Genomic DNA, 22,325 nt, shown 5'->3' on the forward strand with positions numbered 1-22,325 from the left:
GGGATGCCATGGAATGTCAAAAAAGAAGAAGCATGGGTTCAATGTAGAGCATCCTCAATCAAACATAAGAAAACTTTTCCATGAAAATTATGAATTCAAAAGAAGCCAACACATTGTAACATATGTAATTACACATTACACTTTACGACGCAAAATTAGATAAAGTCAAAATAGTCTTAACACTTTTATACTAAAAGATTCAATTCCTCCTTTATATCAATATATTGTTTGATTTCTTTATGATTGTTTTGCACAAGTATATGCATGCACACACAGTTAAGGAAATACCATATACCAAACAAAACAATCATGTACCAACCATACAATAACATGCCTTCAACAATCCAAACTTTGTTGGAGCAATCAAATCCCTAGAAAAAATTCTGCACTGAGAACAATAGTGACATAGTGCATGTGGGTACAAAAAATTCCACCAATCCCATAGTCAGGTATAAAAAAAGTCCACCAATAGTCAATGCCCCAAAAAAAACTATCAAAATCAAGGACATTGTGACCTTGGGTCATATTGGTCCCAATCTGTGTCATCTTGTCTCGCTATGTCAGGTCCTACTAAAGGAGATAACTCTATATCCCCAAACCACCTAAGATGGCACTCATAAACTTGTGTATTACTGTCAATACACAAGCAGTGCCAATGTAGCTCAGCACATATGACTCCAAGTCCACCACCGCAGCAGCCTGCAAAAATATCAATCACTGCAGTCTACTCCAGTGTGAAAGTCAACACCAGCCACCTAAACATTGAGACATTCCACCATCATTCATTTATCACATTAATTGATTATGTCATAGCAAAGTCAATAAGACATTCCACATCATACTGCACATGTACTTTTATGTCTTATACACACCTGTAGAAGTCTAGGCTCCTCTCTGCAGAAGCAGCACCTCATAATGCACCCTGACCGACTAGCTTGCCATCATCTCAATCCACTAGAAACCCTAATTGGGCATCGAAGGCCTTCTTGTCTATGGTCTCCCCCTCCTACCTATCGTACACAGGCCGATTTCCCTTTTAATAAAACATGCCCAAGAGAAGGACTTCTGGAAACCTACAACCCCTTTTTGGCATATTATAGTTGTAAAAGGTGGTTCCAATGTGCACAAACAATTAAAATGAATGCATAGGGTTTTGAACATACCCGCTCATGTGTGCTTTTGTGCACATACCCTTGCGAAATCAAAATGAGAATTGTATGCTTTAACTTATAACCTGCCATAGTGGCATGACCACAAACAATGCCAAAATGATCTGTAGAGCACAAGGTAATATACCATCCATTGTTGGCCACAAGCAAAGAGGCTAATACCCTTGCGAAATCAAAATGAGAATTGTATGCTTTAACTTATAACCTGCCATATTGGCATGACCACAAACAATGCCAAAATGATCTGTAGAGCACAAGGTAATATACCATCCATTGTTGGCCACAAGCAAAGAGGCTAATACAGCCACCCTTTTGTTTACTTTTTAAGAGAACTCATTCCATGTAGGCACCTATAAATTATTACATATCTTTTTTGTCAAAAGAAATACAAATTCCAAGCTTATATCGATCTAAAATAAATTAATTATGTACCCCTTCCATAGAAATTTTTTCAACCAAACAACCCATTAGGAAGTACGCAAAGAAAAGAGACACGACTGATGTTCTCTCCTCACCGTCTAGAAACTTTCCTTTGAGATCCACCTTGTGCAAGAAGTGCACAATCCTGCTAACAATGATGTGTAAGAACTAATTCTCAACATGTATCCTGTACATGAAGATTTCATGAAAGTTCATCCCCTACCTTGGCTCCTCACGTGGAGAGACCTTCAAGACACTAAGCAAGGTGTGGCCACAATGAAAATGTCACAGTTTGCAAGCTTGCCATCTATTCATAAAATATTAATGTGTTTAATAGTACTTTGAGAAATATACTTAAACACACATATTATTTTAGCCTATAGCTGTAGGTTGTGAAGGTTCCTTGTCTTCCTTAGTCCTCTTGGAGGATTGCTTGCTTGCTTTCTTTGGAGGATTGCTTTGCAATGCACTTTAACCATTTATTTATCGAAGACGTGGTTGAGTAGGAGGGCTCTACAATATTAGCTGCTTTCTTTTGAGAAGAAATGGCTTTCTTTTGGGAAGATATGGCTTTCTTTTGGGAAGATATGGCTTTCTTGGAAGCTGAACCAACCTCCTCCATTTCACCAATTGGCCTCTCATGTGTATGCTCTATAATAAATGAATATTTGTTTTCATGTAGAAGATAACATAGTAAAATAATAGAAACAGTTTGGATAGGGAAAGTTAGCAAAAGAATACCCTTGTAGTAATGATCTCCCTCATGCCTTAGAAACTCTCCAATGGGCTAGTCCGGCCACCACCACGGACAGTAATGCACCTCCCATTCACTAAGGCCACACTTCTTATTCCAAAGAGGAAACATGGATCCATGTCCAGAGAGATCTATCCACTCATCCACAAATGCTGGAGTCTCCTCAATTGCATGCTCATCATGAAGCTTCACAATCCATCTATTAAAGTGCAATAATCATTAACTTTCAACTTATTATTAGTATGTCACATGCAACTTAGGTTCTCTAATTCAAGGCACATAATGATAAAGAATGAGACAATGTAGTATGAATACCTATAAAATATTCTCTTGGAAGACTCTGAAAGCTCTGGAATCTTCTCATTTGATTCTTTGGTATTGATGTGGCCCCATAACTCAGAAAAAGCATTGTCAAGATCATCTCTTCTTTGGTTAGAGAACCATGTTTTAAAGCCCTCTGGCAGCTCCTCTACCAATTTTCCTTTTCATTTTGAGGCATTGTTTCAAAATATTTCCCCAATACCATTATTTCCTCAAGTACATTCTAAACTTTTGCGCACTCAAATACATGAAGGGTCATCCAACCGGCATGTGAGCATAGAGCGGAGTATATCCCTCTTCCTACAATTCCAACATAATGACAACGTTTGAAACGAATACAAGAAGCATACATATGGACACACATACATATACGAATACTTGTAAATAAATAATCTACCTGTTAGTAGATTTTTGCTGTAGCCAATGCATGAACTTTATCCTTTGTCAACCCAACCATGTCCTTTTCTTTCACCCAATTGTAAATGAATAATCTACCTGTTAGTAGATTTTTGCTGTAGCCAATGCGTGAACTTTATCCTTTGTCAACCCAACCATGTCCTTTTCTTTCACCCAATTGTAATTGTAAAGAAGAGAAAAAAACCCTTGACCATTCGCAAGATTTAAAATAGATAGTATCTTCATATAAAAGGTTACAACCACGATTAATTTTGTTAATTTTTAGGCTTCCACTCATGCCATATTATAATTACATACTTTCTCCTTGTAGATCCTCTCATTTTTACCTCGAGCTATGCTCTCCTTTTCCCACATTGATAGAGAGGGATCATAAATGTCTTATCTCTTGGCTAGAGATGCATCAAACTCCTCCTATGTAGTGCAAAAAGGTCCCACTTCATAATTCTACGGTCTCATAGTGTCAAAGAGGAAAAAATTTAGTAACAAAAGTCCTTATATTTTTACCTTCCAAACAAGCATAGCAAGTAAAACTGTTGGAGCATTATACCATGTGCCCTTGGCTGCTTTCCTCTCGCGCAGGCCAACTCCACTTCAATCCAATGAAGCTACTCTTTTGGAAAATCCTTGAGCAAAGACTCTTTACTATCAATAGCCAACTTTTGGAAAAGAAAAATTTCTTGACCAAAATTTGTGCATATGGTAGTTCTCCCAATTCTACATAAATAGCAAAATGAAACAAAATGACAAACCATCCACTTCATTTTGACCCATCAAAGAGAACATGAATGAGTGTAATTACTTACTCATTTTGAGTTCTCAAAGCCAGCATCAACTCTCCTTCAGTACTGTGATGATGATCAACATTGAAAAAGTGGCATTTCACAAAGAAATGTCCCTTTAATCATAGAGTACTAAGACCGTATTAGGTAAAGTGGAAAAAATCCCATTCCCACATTGAAAAATTTAATGCATCTAGACCCCCAATTAAAAACAATGGTACAAGAGATTGTATATTGAGAGTCCCTTAGAGTAGGATGCACTCTTCAATTTAAGACTTCATTGTAATGAACAAGACTAAATGAACAAGAATTTTAAAAATTGACATGGTGAAAGTATCCTTATATACACAACCACTACAAATTAACATTATTAAGGATAGAAAGAGTCTCCTTGGAGTAGGATGCACTTTGTCAAAATTACGATTATAAGATTTCATTTTGATGAAGCTTATTCTACTAAAGAAATAATAAAACTTTTGCATTAACAACCAAAAGATAAAAGGATAAAAGTAGGATGCACTTTGTAGATGCATAAGAGGAGTCTCCTTAGACTAGGATGCACTCCATCTATGAATTTATTTATTGTGTTAAAAATTGCTCAATGCATTGCAAAGATACACAATTGAACAGTATGCTCCCAAAGATGGCCAAATTACAAAGACCCTCTATATTTCGTTATAATAGAGACCATTTACAAAGACTATTTACATTCAATTATAAAAGGGAGTAACAAAATGTGCTAGTATCATGGGGGTGTAATTTTGATTTTAAGGGGTTCTAGCTCCACCACATGGTAGAGCTAGAATTTTGAGCTAGCTCTACCATGTGGAGCTACAACACATTGAGGAGGATTTAAAGATTTTTAGATCCACCACTTGGCCATTCTACAGTCCATAGGAAACCAAGATATACCATTTGATTGATCTAGACCCCCAATTACAAACATGGATACAAGAGATTGTATATTGAGAGTCCCCTTAGAGTAGGATGCACTCTCCAATTTTAAAGGTTCATTGTAATGAACAAGATTTTATAAATTGAGGTGGTGAAGGTATACTTATATATACAATCGGTATACAGATTAACATTATTAAAGATAGAAAGAGTCTCCTTGGAGTAGGATGCACTTTGTCAAAATTACGGTTAAAAGATTTCATTTTGATGAAGCTTATTCTACTAAAGAGTCCCCTTAAAGTATGATGCACATAAAAGGAGTCTCCTTAGAGTAGGATGCACTCCATCTACGACTCCATTATAATAAAACATTGTAAATGAAAATGAATTTATTTTTTTGTGTTAAAATATGTTCAATGCCTTGCAAAAGGCACACAATTGAATAGCACGCTCCCGAACATGGCCAGATTACAAAGACACTTTATATTTTATTATAATAGAGACCATTTACAAAGACCATTTACATTCAATTGCAAAAGGGAGTAGTAACAAAATGTGCTAGTGTCATGGCGGTGTATTGGTTGCATGAGGTATTAAGCTTCTTTTTAAGCATGTTCATTTTGTGTACTCACAAGATCACACACTTAGATTATTCTCTCAATTATTATCTTGATTATCATCTTGATTGTTGAACACATTGTAGTAGCTATCATCAAGTTTCAATGTATTCTTGTTGTTGTACAAAACATGGAGACCCCAAAAGAAATGAACTTTTTTGAAGAAAACTCGTGTAGTTATTTGTCTGAAATGGACAATGTAGCGAGATATTTGCCTTGTTGCTCATATTGAGGTGTCTAGCATGGCTAGCAATCCAACGTCAATCACTTTTTCTCTTCACTTTAGAACGTCCATGTCGCTTATGTAATACAAACCTACTTTCCCATCTTGTCATTGACAACTAGCACTTGGACATCACCGCATCCATTATCAAATTCAACGATACAACAAGGTACACATATTTTTGTCTCATATTAAATCATTATCTATGATTAGATTTAAAGTTTTGAACATGTCAATTAAAATTCAGATCATACACATTGACATAGAGTAGAAAATAAAAGTATGCAAGAACTCAAAAAATCAGGAATGGTTGAAGAGAAAAAACTTGATACAGATTTGGGTTGCACTTCTTAGTGCTCAATGGTGATGTTGAAACTGATATGGGGGAGAAGATATTGAAACTGATACGGGCAAGAAGATTGGGTGTAGTGAAAAGCTGGTACATGCCAGTAGAGAGCAGAAGCAGTAGATAGTCAAGAATCTAAGGCCTACAACAACATACTAGTGAGGCAAGAGCACTACTTGATGAATTTGTGAACATGAACTCCGAGCTTGCGCCACACAAAAGTAGAACAATGCTAGATGGCTCAAGGGAAACCAGGTTGTCGATTCCATCAATATTCAAGCAAGTTGACATTTTAAATGAAATCAACGCAACACTTGAGTAGTTTGGGACATGAGAAGAGGCTATCAAAGTCATCGTTTAGTAGAATTTGGAATAAAGAGTACCCACAAGTGTCCCTAACAAAGGCAAGTGAGTTCTCCAAGTGCACCTTGTGTAGTGGTCTCAAGGCAAAACTAGAAGCCAAACCTAGTCTAGAAGAAAGAGCAAGGCTTCTCAGTGAAAGAGATATTCACATGCAACAACAACAAAGTTGCAGGAGCTTATACTATGCATGGCGCATATTTTCAGAAACCCAACCACAAAAGTATGTATGCATCATCCATGACAAGATGGATCAAAAGAAAACAACTATTCCCAGACTAGGGTCCTTCCCAAGGGTGTGGATTCGGGATATAATTTACCAATTGCATTGATTGGTATGATCACTCATGGACATGCAGAAGGTCATTATGGACACTTTATTTTGAATGGTTATGGCCATATGATCCCAATCTAACAATTGGCTCAATCGCAAGTTGTTTACATAACTTAGAGAGGATGGATAAGCATCCTCTTGGTGATCTAGTAACAAATGGGCTTCCAAGGAGCAATGTTTCACTTCTACATGCTTTAAATTCAAGGACAGCTTTAGACAACCACAATATGAGTGATGGTAAAGATCCTATTGTTGAACCATGTATAAATTAGGGAGACACAATGAATTGGGTTTCCTCGTTTCACAAGTTGCCAGAAAACTTGTTGTTGCTACAACTAGATAATTGTGCTGGAGAAAATAAAAATCGGTACTTATTTGCCTATTTGTCATTGCTTGTTACACGGGGTGCTTTCAAAACTGTACAGTTGGGATTTCTAATGATCGGACATACACATGAGGATATAGATGCCATGTTTAGCAGGTTTTTAGAGAAATTAAGAGTGGGGCAAACCTTTACTTTACCACATTTGATGGATACTTTAAGAACCAGCTCAACTTCTTCTCCAGCTCCCTTCTTCCTTACAGAGGTGGAAAGACCTTGATCTCCCTACGATGCGATATAGTCAAGGAGAGGTAATGCCTAGCTCCAATGGAATGCAAGCACTCCTTTCGCGCTAGGGACTCAACCCGGTTAGGTGCACGAAAGCTTATCCTCTAAAGAAGAGATGCCTATGGCTACCATCACATGACACTAGATTAAGCATACACACAAGCTCAACTTGCCCTCATTCCTACACACCCATTCATTCACAGATACAAGCAAGAGGAATACAATCACTATGCACACAAGCAAAGAGAAAGATCTCACTCCACTCCTATCTTCCTACAAGCATGCACACACTCAAGCATCAAGCTTCCATGAAAGCTTCAAATCAGCCCACATACACAAAAACAAAATACTAAAAGCATGCATAAGAGTAAAATGATTAGAGAAGAGGATGAGAAAGACTCATGACATTGCTATTGATTCAATGAAGAGATTTACCTCATACAAAGATGTAGATGGGGTGAGAGAAGAGTCTTCACCTCTATGGAGAAGAGGGAGAGTAGCTCTCTCAAAGGAGCTCTTGCATGAACTTAGCCCGAAGTGTGTGTGAGCTCTCAAATGAGCCACTATTTATACTAAAACTCCTAAAACTCCCAAAACTTCCCATGTGGGATTATTCTCAAGCCTACTCCCACACTCACCTACAACTTGGAACTCTCTACAAGAGCCCTAAATAAGAATGTCAAGTCTCTTGTTTTCTTGCTTCCATCTTTGTGTTGCATCCTTAAATCAGATAGATGGGAATGAATGGATGGATGGATGTGATGAGAATAGGAGTGAGGAGAATGCGAGGTGAATAGATGTGATGAGATGTAATGCAAATCAGATAGATGGGAAAGAATGGATGGATGGATGTGATAAGAATAGAAGTGATGAGAATGAAAGGTAAATAGATATGATGATATGTGATACGAATCAGATAAATGTGAATGAATAGATGAGATGTGATGTTATGTGAATCAGGATGTAAATGAATGATATAGGATGTGAATGAATGTGATAACATGTGAATCGGGATGTGAATGAACGATAAGGGACGTGAATGAATGTGTTAGCATGTGAATCGGGATGTGATTGAATGAGATGTGATGTGAAATGGATGTGATAAGATGCGATGTAAACTGGATAGATGTTAATGTATGTGAAGTGATGAGATGTATGGGTAGATGCAAGTAGATATGATCTGATGAGTATAAATGAGGAAATAGGTGATGAGATAGAAAAATATGTGATTAGATGAGAATGGCAATACTTATGAAATGAATGTGGATTGATGTGGATGGATGTATGGATGGTGTGGATTGATGTGTGGGTAATGTGGATTGATGTGGATGGATGTATGGATGATGTGGATTGACGTATGGATTGATGTGGATGGATGTATGGAAGATGTGGATGGATGTGTGGGTAATATGGATTGATGTGGACAGATGAGTGGATAATGTGGATTTATGTGGATGATGTGGATGGATGTATGGATGATGTGGATTGATGTGTGGGTAATGTGGAGGATTGACGTGAATAGATGTATGGATGATGTGGATTGATGTGTGGATAATGTGGATTGATGTGTAGGTAATGTGGATTGATGTGGATGGATGTATGGAAGATGTGGATGGATGTGTGGATAATGTGGATTGATGTGGATGGATGTATGGATGATGTGGATGGATGTATGGATGATGTGGATTGGTGTGGATGATGTGGATGGATGTATGAATGATGTGGATTGATGTATGGATTGATGTGGATGGATGTGTGGATAATGTGGATTAATGTGGATGGATGTATGGATGATGTGGATTGACGTATGGATTGATGTGGATGGATGTATGGAAGATGTGGATGGATGTGTGGGTAATGTGGATTGATATGGATGGATGAGTGGATAATGTGGATTGATGTGGATGATGTGGATGGATGTTTGGATGATGTGGATTGATGTGTGGGTAATGTGGATTGATGTGAATGGATGTATGGATGATGTGGATTGATGTGTGGATAATGTGGATTGATGTGTGGGTAATGTGGATTGATGTATTTATGATGTGGATTGATGTGTGGATGATGCGATTGGATGTGAATTGATGTGGAAATGATGTGATGTGATAGGGATCGATGAAGGAAAAAAAATTGTGGGAAGATGAGAAAAGATGGGGACTAATGTGAAAGGATGTAGAGTGATGAGAAAAGATGGAAATATTGTTGGAACTGTATTTGTATGTGAAATTTGTTTTGAAATGATTGTTTTATGTCAAGAATGTTGGGGAACTCTTAAATTGCCAGATTTTTCCATACCCTTTGAAGTAGTAACAGATGCTAGTGGCTTTGCCTTAGGAGGTGTACTCATGCAAGAAGGTCATGCAGTAGCCTATGAATCTAGAAAGCTCATAACGCATGAGAGAAACTATGCTGTCCATGAATTGGAGTTACTCTCACTAGTTTATGCTCTCACTAGTTTATGCTCTAAAGCTGTGTGGACATTATCTCTTGGGACAGAGATTCACCTTAATGACAGATCATCAAAGTTTGAAGTGGATCTTCACCTGAAGGATCTCAACATGCAACAAAGAAGGTTGATGCAGACCGGTTGATGCAGACCTTGCAAGAATTTGATTTTGAGATTAAGTACTGGCCATGTAAGGAAAATGTGGTAGCAGATGCACTCAGTAGGAAAGCCTCCTTGCTTATAGTAACATTGGTCTCAAATCCATTGGTCAGTGAAGCAAGAGAGAAGATCATGCAGGACAATTTCTTTGCCCCTATTGCTACCCTACTTATGCAGGAAAGCAAGACGCCTCAGGAGATGAGTCAAGCTCATGGGTACAGATTGGACGATGGGTGCATGTATTACAATAATCGGCTATGCATTCCCAATGATGAGAGAACAAAGGGTAAAATTCTGAGAGAATCCGATGATAGCCTGATAGCTGGACATCTAGGTTTCATAAAGGCCTACATGTCTGTAATCATGTGCGTCAGTGTTTAGTATGTCAAAGAGTCAAGGCAAAGAGAGTTAAGATGCCAGGAAAGTTGCATCCCTTAGATATTCCACAGATGAAGTGGAAATGTGTCAGTATGGATTTTGTTATTGGACTACCATTAGTGCAATCAGGTTACAACTCCATTTTTGTGGTAGTTGAAAGACTAACCAAGGTTGCCCATCTCATTCCAGTAAAAGAAATGTACACTGCAGTAGATGTTGCTAGAGTCTTCCTCAAAGAGATTTTCAGGTTGCATGGATTACCCATAAGGATAGTGAGCGATCGAGATCCTAAGTTTACGTCAAGGTTCTGGACTGCATTCTTCGAAGCAGTGGGAACTTTCCTAGATCTCTGTACAACCTATCACCCCAAGACAGATGGCCAGACAGAAAGAGTGAACCAAGTGATAGAAGATATCCTTCGGTCATGCTGTGGCAGAGAACCCAGGAAGTGGTTAAGCTACTTGCATCTAGTTGAATTTGCCTATAATTCCTCTTATCACCAGAGTATCGGGATGAGTCCTTTCAAAGATCTATATGGACAAGATTTCCTTACACCATTAACTTGGTCTGACCCATTGATCAAGGTCGAGATGTCTAGATAGATGCTAGATGATATGAAGCAGTAGATGTAGTCAATCCGTGTAAGGATATTCAGGCAGCCCAGGATAGACAGAAGCAGTATGCTGATAAGAAGAGAACGGATAGAGTGTTTGAAGAATCAGATATGGTCTTCATTCGAGTACGACCCAAAAGAAGTTCTTAAGACGCCATTTTGGGAAAAAGAAGATGAACTGGTAAAGGATTACCCCCAGTTGGCGAGATGAGGGCATCTCACGTTTTTCAAGTGGGAGAGGATGTAAGATTCCTCCCCAACTCCTAAAGATGTGTAAGTTCTCCTTTCAGTCCCCAGTGATCATCCCCTGTTCAGAATGCAAAAAGGCACTCTTTTCCCTTATTTTTATCTTGGAGAGAGAAAATACTTTAGAGAGAGGTAATAAAATTTTGAAATATTTTTGGATAAGTATTTTCCTCCAGCCAATAGGAAGTGATCCCCTGAAACAGAATTTTAGTCTGAAATTTCTAAGCTGCATTAGATTTGGACGGTGGGTGGACCAAGGAGACCCCTAGTTCAAAGTTCTAAGCCTTATTAAATTATTTTGAATTGAAAAATATGATATCCTTATCCAATAAGGTTGGAAATTAGGATTTAAAAAATATGGGAAAATTTGGAATTATCCACAACAAAATATTAAAGAAATACTCACATAAGGTGAAGTTATTGCAGTCATGAGCTTCTGATATGTAAAGAAGACTTGGGGGGAGCCTTTTGACACCTATATGGAGTGGGAATCAAGCTTCAAGAAGGCACCTAGAAGTCCCATAAAACCCCCATTTTTTTTATTCAAAAATACTCCAAAAGCATGGGATATTTCATCTCTCATCTCTCCTCTTCCAAACTAGATCTCCAAACTAGATCAAAAAGTGGACATAACTAGTCTAAATCTTGTCCAAATTGGCCCAAACTGAAGCTGGAAGTCTCTAGATCCTAGTTGTCCTTGCCTCTCCATTTTGAAGCTTTGGTGCTTCACTAAACCCTTCTATCTTGCCTTAATACTCTCCATGGTGGCCATGGCTCTCTTCTCTTGAAGCCTAATCCTCTCCATGGTGGTCTAGCCTCTTCTCTTAAAGGTGAACCCTCTCTTGAAGGCAAGCTTCTTCTTCTTGAAGACCTCTTCTTCTCTTGAAGATCTTCTCTTGAAGACTACCCTCTTCTCTTGGTGGACAAGCCTCTTCCTTGAGGGCTACACATCTCCTTACAAGCTCAAGAACCAAGCTTACACCAAGGGTAAGCCTAAAAAATGATGCTTATACTATCTTCTTCTCCTCTACATGCCTTGAAAGCATGAAGATGCATGATTCTCTTCTTGAAGTCTTGTTTTATGCATTAACTAGATGTTTAATCTCTTTCTTAAGCATTAGGAGTTCTTCTTTTCTCTTCCATATGTTTTGAAAGCTCTCTAATCCATGGTTCTTTTCTTAAACCATGTGGAGTTGGTTTATATGCTCTTTCATGCCTATGGTAATGATTTATGATTAATACTCATGTTTAGAATGAAGATAATCTTTCTTTTTGGTTATGCATCCATGAAGGATGAACCTCCTTCTTCTCTTCTCTTCCACATGAACGAGGTCAAGATACTGAACTAACCTTCATCTAATTAAATCAGATAGAAGGGAAACTATTACAGACTTAACTTGAAGGAATCAATGCTTTTTTCCTAATTGAATCAGGCACAGCCGTTGATCTATTCATCAGAGAAGTCTTCAGGCTTTTGATTAACTACTCGAGTTCTAAGCGTATTCCTATTGATCAATTTTATTATTAAAACTCTACTGATTCTAGCCTAACCCCATCCGGCCCATGGGTTAGCCACCGCCCAACCACTGGTGGAATTGGTAGAACCAGACAAGTACTCACCCACCCATAATTGAATGCCTTTCTTGACTTTTGCTTTTTAGAATACATATACGCACACACTCCTCTTTAAACTTTAACATTTAAAACAATCCATTGACAAGGTTACAGATGTCATAACTCAAAATTTCCATTCAATCCTTGTTTCTCACAAAATAGTATCACTCTGGACTCTGTTGAGACCAGCAGGTCAGCAACGAGATCCAGTAATAGATTACAATAATTTTCTCGTCATCATACATATATATATCTTCCACGACATACGCATGGGTGTCCTAAAGCACCGTGAGCCCGTGCATCGCCTAGTCAGAACCCTCCAGTAATAGATTATAATAATTTTCTCGTCATCATACATATATATATCTTCCACGACATACGCATGGGTGTCCTAAGCACCGCGATCCCGTGCATTGCCTAGTCAGAACCCTCCACGATCCTCCTTAGGTGTCCTGGCACTTCACTCTCAGGGATCGCTTCGTCGGCCCTCGCCCATCGTACCGGAAGCACACCATTTTTCACCATACCCAGGCTGGTCAAGACCTGGGGGCAAGTTTTTGCCACGTGAGCCGTCCTTTGAACACTCCCGCCAGCTGTTGCAACCGAACTTCCCTTAGAAAAACAAATATACCAAATGCTCCCTCCAGCATTCTGGCGTAAGATAGTCCTTTAAGAAAATAGGGTTTCTATGCAAGTTTTTAGTTTTGATTTTCTTTTGAATACAATGAGTATATCTTAATTCCGTATCCTAAGACTTCTAGATCACAGGTCTGGATTCCCAAGCAGAATTCCTTGAATTCTGTAATCTTGATCCTCAGATCAAAATCAAAGGCTCAATTTACTTTCAGCTTCGGTGGGTGATTTGATTGAATTTTCCTGAACTGGTCACACCGTCTTTTCTTGAAACTGACGAAGGAGATTAAGTTGTGGTCATAGTCTGATTCAGGGTTCGAGTCTGGAAAGGTTCTCCCTGAACTATCTTTCTCGAAGGGTAATATTTCAATTACTACTTTACTGAATTTCATTCATTGAGTATTTTGCTGCTTAACTGAATTCAAAACTAAACACGTATTCCTATGAGGAATAAATTAATCATTTATCTAAAATTTTGACTTCGACAGATCTTCTGAATTTTCTCATTACCATCCTAGAGAATATGAAACAGTAGAATCTTCCTTCACAGAGTATTTACTTCTTCATTTACCAATATTCATGGGATTTCAACAATGATTAAAGAGAACTCTCATTTTGATATTAAATTTTTTTTTGTATGCATCTATTTATGCATAAAATCCAACTTCTATGGAAATAACACTTTTATATAAAAGAAAATCCTTTTATGCATTTATTTATGCATAAAAATCAATTTTGATGAAACTAACACTTTTATAATAAAAAAAATCTTTTATGCATCTATTTATGCATAAAAATCCATTTTGATGAAAGTAACACTTTTATAATAAAAGAATTCTTTTATGCATCTATTTATGCATAAAAATCAATATTGATGAAAGTAACAATTTTATAATAAATTTTTTTTATGCATCTATTTATGCATAAAAATCAATATTGATGAAAGTAACACTTTTATAATAAAAGAATTCTTTTATGCATCTATTTATGCATAAAAATCAATATTGATGAAAGTAACACTTTTATAATAATAAAAAGGTCTTTTATGCATCTATTTATGCATAAAAATCAATATTGATGAAAGTAACACTTTTATAATAATAAAAAGGTCTTTTATGCATCTATTTATGCATAAAAATCAATATTGATGAAAGTAACACTTTTATAATAAAAAAAATCTTTTATGCATCTATTTATACATAAAAATCAATATTGATGAAAGTAACACTTTTATATTAAAAAAATTCTTTTATGCATCTATTTATGCATAAAAATCAATATTGATGAAAGTAACACTTTTATAATAAAAATTTCTTTTATGCATCTATTTGTGCATAAAAATCAATATTGATGAAAGTAACACTTTTATAAAAAAAAATCTTTTATGCATAAAAATCAATATTGATGAAAGTAACACTTTTATAATTAGAAAAATAACCAATATGCATCTTTCTATGCATAGAATTTAATTTTAATGGAAATAACACTTTTATAATAAAAATATTTCTACTATGCAACAGGCGTGGATATGTTGCCCTGAGAACCACATATGTTGTCTTCTCTCAAACTGGGTCTGGAAGCTCTTGGAAATGACTAGCGAGACTCACCCTGCTCGATCAAGTCCTCGTGGCGGAGGAGAGGATATGCTCAAAAGAAAAGGCGGTCATATCCTAGCTTTGGGTAAGGTCGGGGATACCAGATAAGTACGGGGAGAGGATATGCTCAAAAAAAAAGGCGGTCATATCCTAACTTTGGGTAAGGTCGGGGATACCAGATAAGTACGGGGCACCCATCTATTCAATCCAATTTATTAACAAGAAGTATTCAACAATGAAACTTAATCTGAATGAAAATACAACATATGAATGCACCTTTCTTATAAATTCCTGACAAAATTCATCTTCAGTTCTTAAGCTTTCAACAAAGCATTGATACCGGCTGTCAGATCCTACCCTCTCTGTGCATCAAACTCTGGAGTGCTAGTAGTGGAAGTAGCAACCTCACCCGTAGGGCAGAGCTTTCCACTCGGGGCCTCGCCAAACGAATGTCTATGCAAGGGACTAGTCCGACGGCTCTTCAAAACCCGAAAATAACTTTCCTCGCCCAGAAAGCATGGGCGATTCCTCCACGAAAATCTTCTAACAAAAATTTATCTAACGGGATCAAGAGTCCAGGCTATCCTTCACACGGATGCCGACTTGAAGGAGGAACAATCTTTATACTTGATTCATAGAAACCAACGCTTTTTTCCCCACTAATAGTCATTGTGTCCTATTACTTGAATTATTGAGGTCAACGCTTTTTCCCCCCCTTCAGTGAGGCACACCCGTTGATCTGATCTCTTAAAGCAGATTGTCCAGGTTTCTAAGCTACTGATCACATCCTAAACGACCCCTATCGAGATTACCCTTTATTATTTAATTTATAAAACTTCCACCATTCAAGCCTAACCCCATCTAATCCCATGGGTTAGCCGACCGCCCAACCACTGTACTTGGTGAAATATTCAGTCACTCACACACCCATAATTGAAATGTCATTCTTAACTTTAGCTTTAGAATACAACCACGCACGCACACCTTATACGCACACACTCCTCTTTCAAAACATGATAACATAACCAAATATCACACCAATACATTGATTACAAAAAATCATAACTCAAAAATAATCCAGTTCCATTTTTTTCCAATCAAGTGTCATCCGAACTCTCCGTTGAAGACCGGATAGTCAACCAACGAGATCCAGTTTCATAGTTTCCAGTTTACTTAAATATATACATAGTACACTGCTCGAACTCCTTGAAATCTCCCTCGATTACACTTGGGTGTCCTAGGTAATCACGAGCCCGGCACTGTCTAGTCAAACCCTCAAGGATCCTCCTTAGGTGTCCTAGCTTTTCACGCAGAGGTTGCTTCGTCGATCCCTCGCCCATTACACCGAGAGCGCACCATTTTTAACCGTACCAAGGCTGGTAGGCTTTATTGTGATGAGAGACGTCCTTCACTGACTCCCCGCCGTCGGCTATTGCAACATAAACTCTCCTTAGGTCCACGACCTCATTTAAACAATAAACCAAATGCTTCCTCCACTATTCTGGCGTAAGACGGTCCTTTACAAAAAAAATAGAGTTTCTATGCAAGTAGGATTTTTCCATTTGAGTTTGTTTTTCATCTCTCAAAAAGCTATTTTATGAGAAACATCTCTAGGGTGGTTTCACGAGGTCTTTCGTTCAAACCCATATTTCCTAAAGGTAGACACGTATCCCGTGTCTCGGTGGTCCACAATTCAGAATGAATTTCCTACTTGACTCTGGATGATCGAGTTCCTAGGGGAAAATTTTCTCTAAATTAGGCGGCTATCCGTTCTTTGTGTTTGAAGACAAGGAGATGGTCACAAGGTCATTATCTTGATTTAAGACTCGAGAATGGATAGGCGTCTTTTTCTAAGGCGGTCATGGTCTAGCATCAAAATGCTTGATTTTATTCCTAAATTAAATCTATTTCCATTTAAGAAAATTTTTGCCATAACTTGGCTACATTTCGGATAGTTTTTTAATTTGAAATTCAATTTTTAAGGAAATTGAAAATAAGTATTTATACTTATAGCTAATATAAAAAATAAGAACTTATTTCTTTCCCTTTCTCAAGGAATTGAATAAACATAATTTCCTAGAAAATAAACATAAAAATAATTCTCCATTTATCTTCATAACATAAATGAGAATGATATTCACATTGATAAACATCAAGAATATGAAAATTTATTCCAACTTGGATATAAAGAAACTATAAATAATTATACTCATGAAAATTAAGCATAGATATACCTTTTCTAGATTATCCTTCAATAAATAAATAAGCATGAATTTGTTTAAAGTATTTACATGAAAATATTCTTAACCTTGTCTTTTCCATTTAAAACCTAGGCATCTTTATACCATAAATATATATGCATTATAACAAAACATTCTCTTTTAATACTAAAAACATTTATGTATAATCATATTTAAAAATATAATCATTTATATATAATCATAATTAAAAATATGATGAAAATTCTTCTTTTGATAAACAAAAATATTCACGTATATACATACCATGAATATACACATTAAAATATATTCACACATCTACTTTTGTAATAGTTAAAATGTCTAGGCATAAGCATACCATGAATATAATAATATATTCACATAACCTCTTTTGTCATCTAAATAATCATGCATACACATGCATGAATATAATTATGAAAATATAATAAAAATTTCTCTTTTTGACAATTAAACATTTATGTATACACATACTAAGAATGTATACACAAAAATATAATGAAAATCCTTCTTTTGGCATTTAGAATATTTATGCATAGACATGCTTTGAATGATTACATAAAAATATGATGGCTCTTCCTCTTTTAATATAAAAATTATTTATGCATAAACATTAACATAAATGCATCTAAAATCATCATAAACACTAAAATAAAGTATTAAGCAAGAGGGTTAACATCTTCACTAAATAATCATCTTCTTTATTTAGAAAGCATGATACCATATCTCATCACATCCATTCACATCTCATCACATTCATCCACATCCATCCATTCATTCACATGCATATCTATCCACATCCATCCATTCATTCACATGCACATCTATCACTTCACATCTCATTCTCATCCATTTAAATCACATCACCCCCATTCACATATCATCACATCTCATTCACATCCATTTACATCACATCACATCCTTTCACATATTATTCACATCTCATCACATTCACATCCATATCTATTTACTTCACATCACATCTCATCACATTCACATCCACATCACATTCACATCCACATCCATTTACATCACATCACATCTCATCCACATCTCATCACATCCACTCACATCTCCTCGCATCACATTCACATCTTATCACATTCACATTCACATCCACATCCATTTACATCACATCGCATCTCATCACATCCTTTCACATCTCCTCACATCACATTCACATCCACATCCATTTACATCACATCACATCTCATCCACATCTACTCACATCGCATTCACATCTTCTCACATCGCATTCACATCTTCTCACATCGCATTCATATCTCATCTAATCACATCGTATATCCATTTACATCCCGTCACATTTATTTACATTCATTCGACTCTACATCACATCTTATCACATCCACTTTTAGTATTGTTTTCTACTTTCGATACCGTTGGGACTTTTCTAAGTTTCTGCCAATTGCTTGGCCTAGTTAAAGGTACTTTTTCTCGATGGATATTTTCATATTCTTTCTCAAATTTCTCAAGTGAAATATATTCAATATTCTTCTTTTAAGTAAAAGATTCATGGGATTTGCAAAAATCAATTCTACCCATATTTTTTAATAAAATTAATAATGCTCAAAATTTCACTTTTGATAAATACTCATAATTTGAATTATGCCAAAAATTACTCTTTTACCATTTAATTACTTGGATATCAAATATCATGGAAATTTCTCTTTTTGCATTAAAAAAAATTTACCAAAAATTACTCTTTTACCATTTAATTACTTGGATCTCAATTATCATGGGAATTCCTCTTTTTGCATAAAAATAAATTTACCATAAATTCCTCTTTTACTGTTTAATTACTTGGATCTCAATTATCATAGAAATTCCTATTTTTGAATAAAATTAAATTTACCAAAATTTACTCTTTTCTCATAATTAATTAATTATGCATAATTACAAAAAAAATTATTTCTCATGAATATGATGAAAATCATTCTTTTTACATAGGATGTCCAATCCTAGAATATGGTAGGAAGTCCTCTTTTAGCATTATGCATAAAAATAAGATATGCATAATTTTCTAAAAATTTTACCATAGCTTCGCTGCTGCTATTACTGATAATTCTTAAATTTTTCTAAAGAATAAAAACTTGTAATGGAAATATGATAGTAGTTCCTCTTTTATGCTTAAAATCAGATTTTGAATTTAAATCATAATTTTAAGCATAATCATAAACTTAATTATGATTATCTCACTAATTTAAGCTAATTCTATTATTTCTCTTTTTTCAAATTGATAGGATAATCTATTTCTCATTTAGAATCAATCAAAGTAGTTTTGAACTACTTATAAATAATCTAAAAGAAATAACCATTATTTTGTTAACACAAAATCATAAAAATATCATTTTCTTAATCTCTAGCTTATCAAGCCTAGAGTTTAGCTTTGAGTTAAGAGACTATCATTGAGAAGCATCCTTTTTCAAAGGATTTAGCCATAAATATGGCTATTCTTTTAGAGAGAGAGATTTACTTGAAGAAAGCATTACAAATAAGTATAAAGATTAACTTTCTATTAATTAAGCATTAAGACTTTAAGGGAAAGCTTGATTTGAATTAAAACAATTATTTAGAAAGCCTCTCAAGCTTGAGAGGGGTTGAAAAGAAGAAAGTCGTTGAGATAAATTGAAAAAAACCATAAAATTTGATTTTACCTCCAAGTTTGGCTTGATTCTCTAATTGCAATGAAGCTCCGACCAGTCAATTGGTCTACCAAGAGGAGAAGAGAAACTCCAAGAGTTGTTGTAGGGAGAGAGAGAGAGCTCCAAGCTCCCAAGAGAGAGAGAGAGAGAGAGAGAGCAAAATTTAAGGGATAATAGAAAATATGATTATTTTAATATAATATTGGCATGATATAGCTCTAATATTTTTATACAAAAGACGAAGGGTCTATTTATAGGTGAGGGAGGCCACTAACCAAGTCCAACTGGGTTCTAGAATTTTCCAGGTTCAGTTTGACTCAATTTGGACAAGATTTAGACAAGTTTGGCTCCCTTTTTGATTTGGTTTGATCCAGGAGAGAGGAGAGATAAAAATGTCACAATTTTTTTGAATTAAAAACCCTTCCACACATGTGAAAAAGGAAACTACCTCAAGAGACCCCCTCTCCTTACCAAGGTGTCAAAAATGCATCATTATTCCAAAATATCTCATTTTTTAGTAATATCTCATAATTTTTAACTACTAATAAACCTTGTACTCAGTCAACTCTTCATCTTATGTGAGGATTTACTCATTTTTGGGTATTTTGCTTTATTCTTTGGATTTATCTCATCCCAACAGTTGGATTAATCCAATTGGCCCATTGGAACCTTAATTGGACCATAATCCAAAAATTTCTGAAAATATAGACCCTTAGGCTAAGGTCCCTTTTACCCTTTTCAATTAATTCCTAATGCACATTGGAAAGTTCATTTTGAACTTTTGTTTCAGGGGAATCCAATTTAGACACGAGGATTTTTGTATCCAAAGATATCTAAATTTTGGATTATCTCTCTCTAGATATTTTCTCTCTCTAGGCCAAAATAGGGTAAAATAAGATCTTTCTCCTATTTCAGAGAGGGGAATAATTTTAACAGAAGGAGAGGTTCTTACACCTTTACACCTCAAAAGTTGGAGGGAGGAATCTTACATCCTACCCCACTTAAAAAACGCGAGATGTCCTCATCTCGTATAGTAGGAGGAAAAACTCTTTCACCTTAAGATCCAACTGATTTTGGATTTATAAGTAGTTCAAAACTACTTCGATTGATTCTAAATGAGAAATAGATTATCCTATCAATTTGGGAAAAGAGAAATAATGGAATTAGCTTAAATTAGTGGGATAATCATAATTAACTTTATGATTATGCTTAAAATTATGATTTAAATTCAAAATCTGATTTTAAGCATAAAAGAGGAACTACTATCATATTTCCATTACAAATTTTTATTCTTTAGAAAAATTTAAGAATTATCAGTAATAGCAGCAAAGCTATGGCAAAATTTTCAAAAAATAATACATACCTTATTTTTATGCATAATGCTAAAAGAGGACTTCCTACCATATTCTAGGATTGGACATCCTATGTAAAAAGAATGATTTTCATCATATTCATCATGAGAAATAATTTTTTTGTAATTATGCATAATTAATTGATTATGAGAAAAGAGTAAATTTTGGTAAATTTATTTTTATGCAAAAAGAGAAATTTCCATGATAGTTGAGATCCAAGTAATTAAACGGTAAAAGAGGAATTTTCGGTAAATTTATTTTTATGCAAAAAGAGGAATTCCCATGATAATTGAGATCCAAGTAATTAAATGGTAAAAGAGTAGTTTTTAGCATAATTCAAATTATGAGTATTTATCAAAAGTGAAATTTTGAGCATTATTAATTTTATTGGAAAATATGGGTAGAATTGATTTTTGTAAATCCCATGAATCTTTTACTCAAAAGAAGAATATTGAATATATTTCACTTGAGAAATTTGAGAATATCCATAGAGAAAAAGTACCTTTAACTAGGCCAAGCAATTGGCAGAAACTTAGAAAAGTCCCATCGATATTATCGAAAGTAGAAAAGAGTACTAAAAGTGGATGTGATAAGATGTGATGTAGAGCCGAATGAATGTAAATAAATGTGACGGGATGTAAATGGATGCGATGTGATTAGATGAGATGTGAATGTGATAAGAGGAGATGTAAATGCGATGTAATAAGATGGGAATGCGATGTGATAAGAGGAGATGGGAATGCGATGTGATAAGATGGGAATGCGATGTGATAAGATGGGAATGCGATGTGATAAGATGTGAATGCGATGTGAGTAGATGTGATGAGATGTGGATGAGATGTGATGTGATGTAAATGGATGTAGATGTGAATGTGATGTGGATGAGATGTGATGTGATGTAAATGGATGTGGATGTGATTGTGATAAGATGTGAATATGATGTGAGGAGATGTGAGTGGATGTGATGAGATGTGGATGAGATGTGATGTGATGTAAATGGATGTGGATGTGAATGTAATGAGATGTGATGTAAATGGATGTGGATCTGAATGTGATGAGATGTGGTGTGAAGTAAATAGATGTGGATGTGAATGTGATGAGATGTGAATAAGATGTGATGATATGTGAAAGGATGTGATGTGATG

At 35.6% G+C, this 22,325-nt stretch overlaps 1 pseudogene; it reads right to left on the minus strand.

The window, feature by feature from the left end:
- Positions 1 to 499: 499 nt before the first annotated feature.
- On the minus strand, positions 500 to 2,211 carry LOC147638034 (uncharacterized; annotated as a pseudogene).
- Between the last annotated feature and the right edge of the window lie 20,114 nt (positions 2,212 to 22,325).

This window comes from Cibotium barometz, chromosome 5, assembly GCF_041138505.1.
Source record: "Cibotium barometz isolate CiBa-2024 chromosome 5, ASM4113850v1, whole genome shotgun sequence".
In the NCBI taxonomy this organism is placed as follows: Eukaryota; Viridiplantae; Streptophyta; class Polypodiopsida; order Cyatheales; family Cibotiaceae; genus Cibotium; species Cibotium barometz.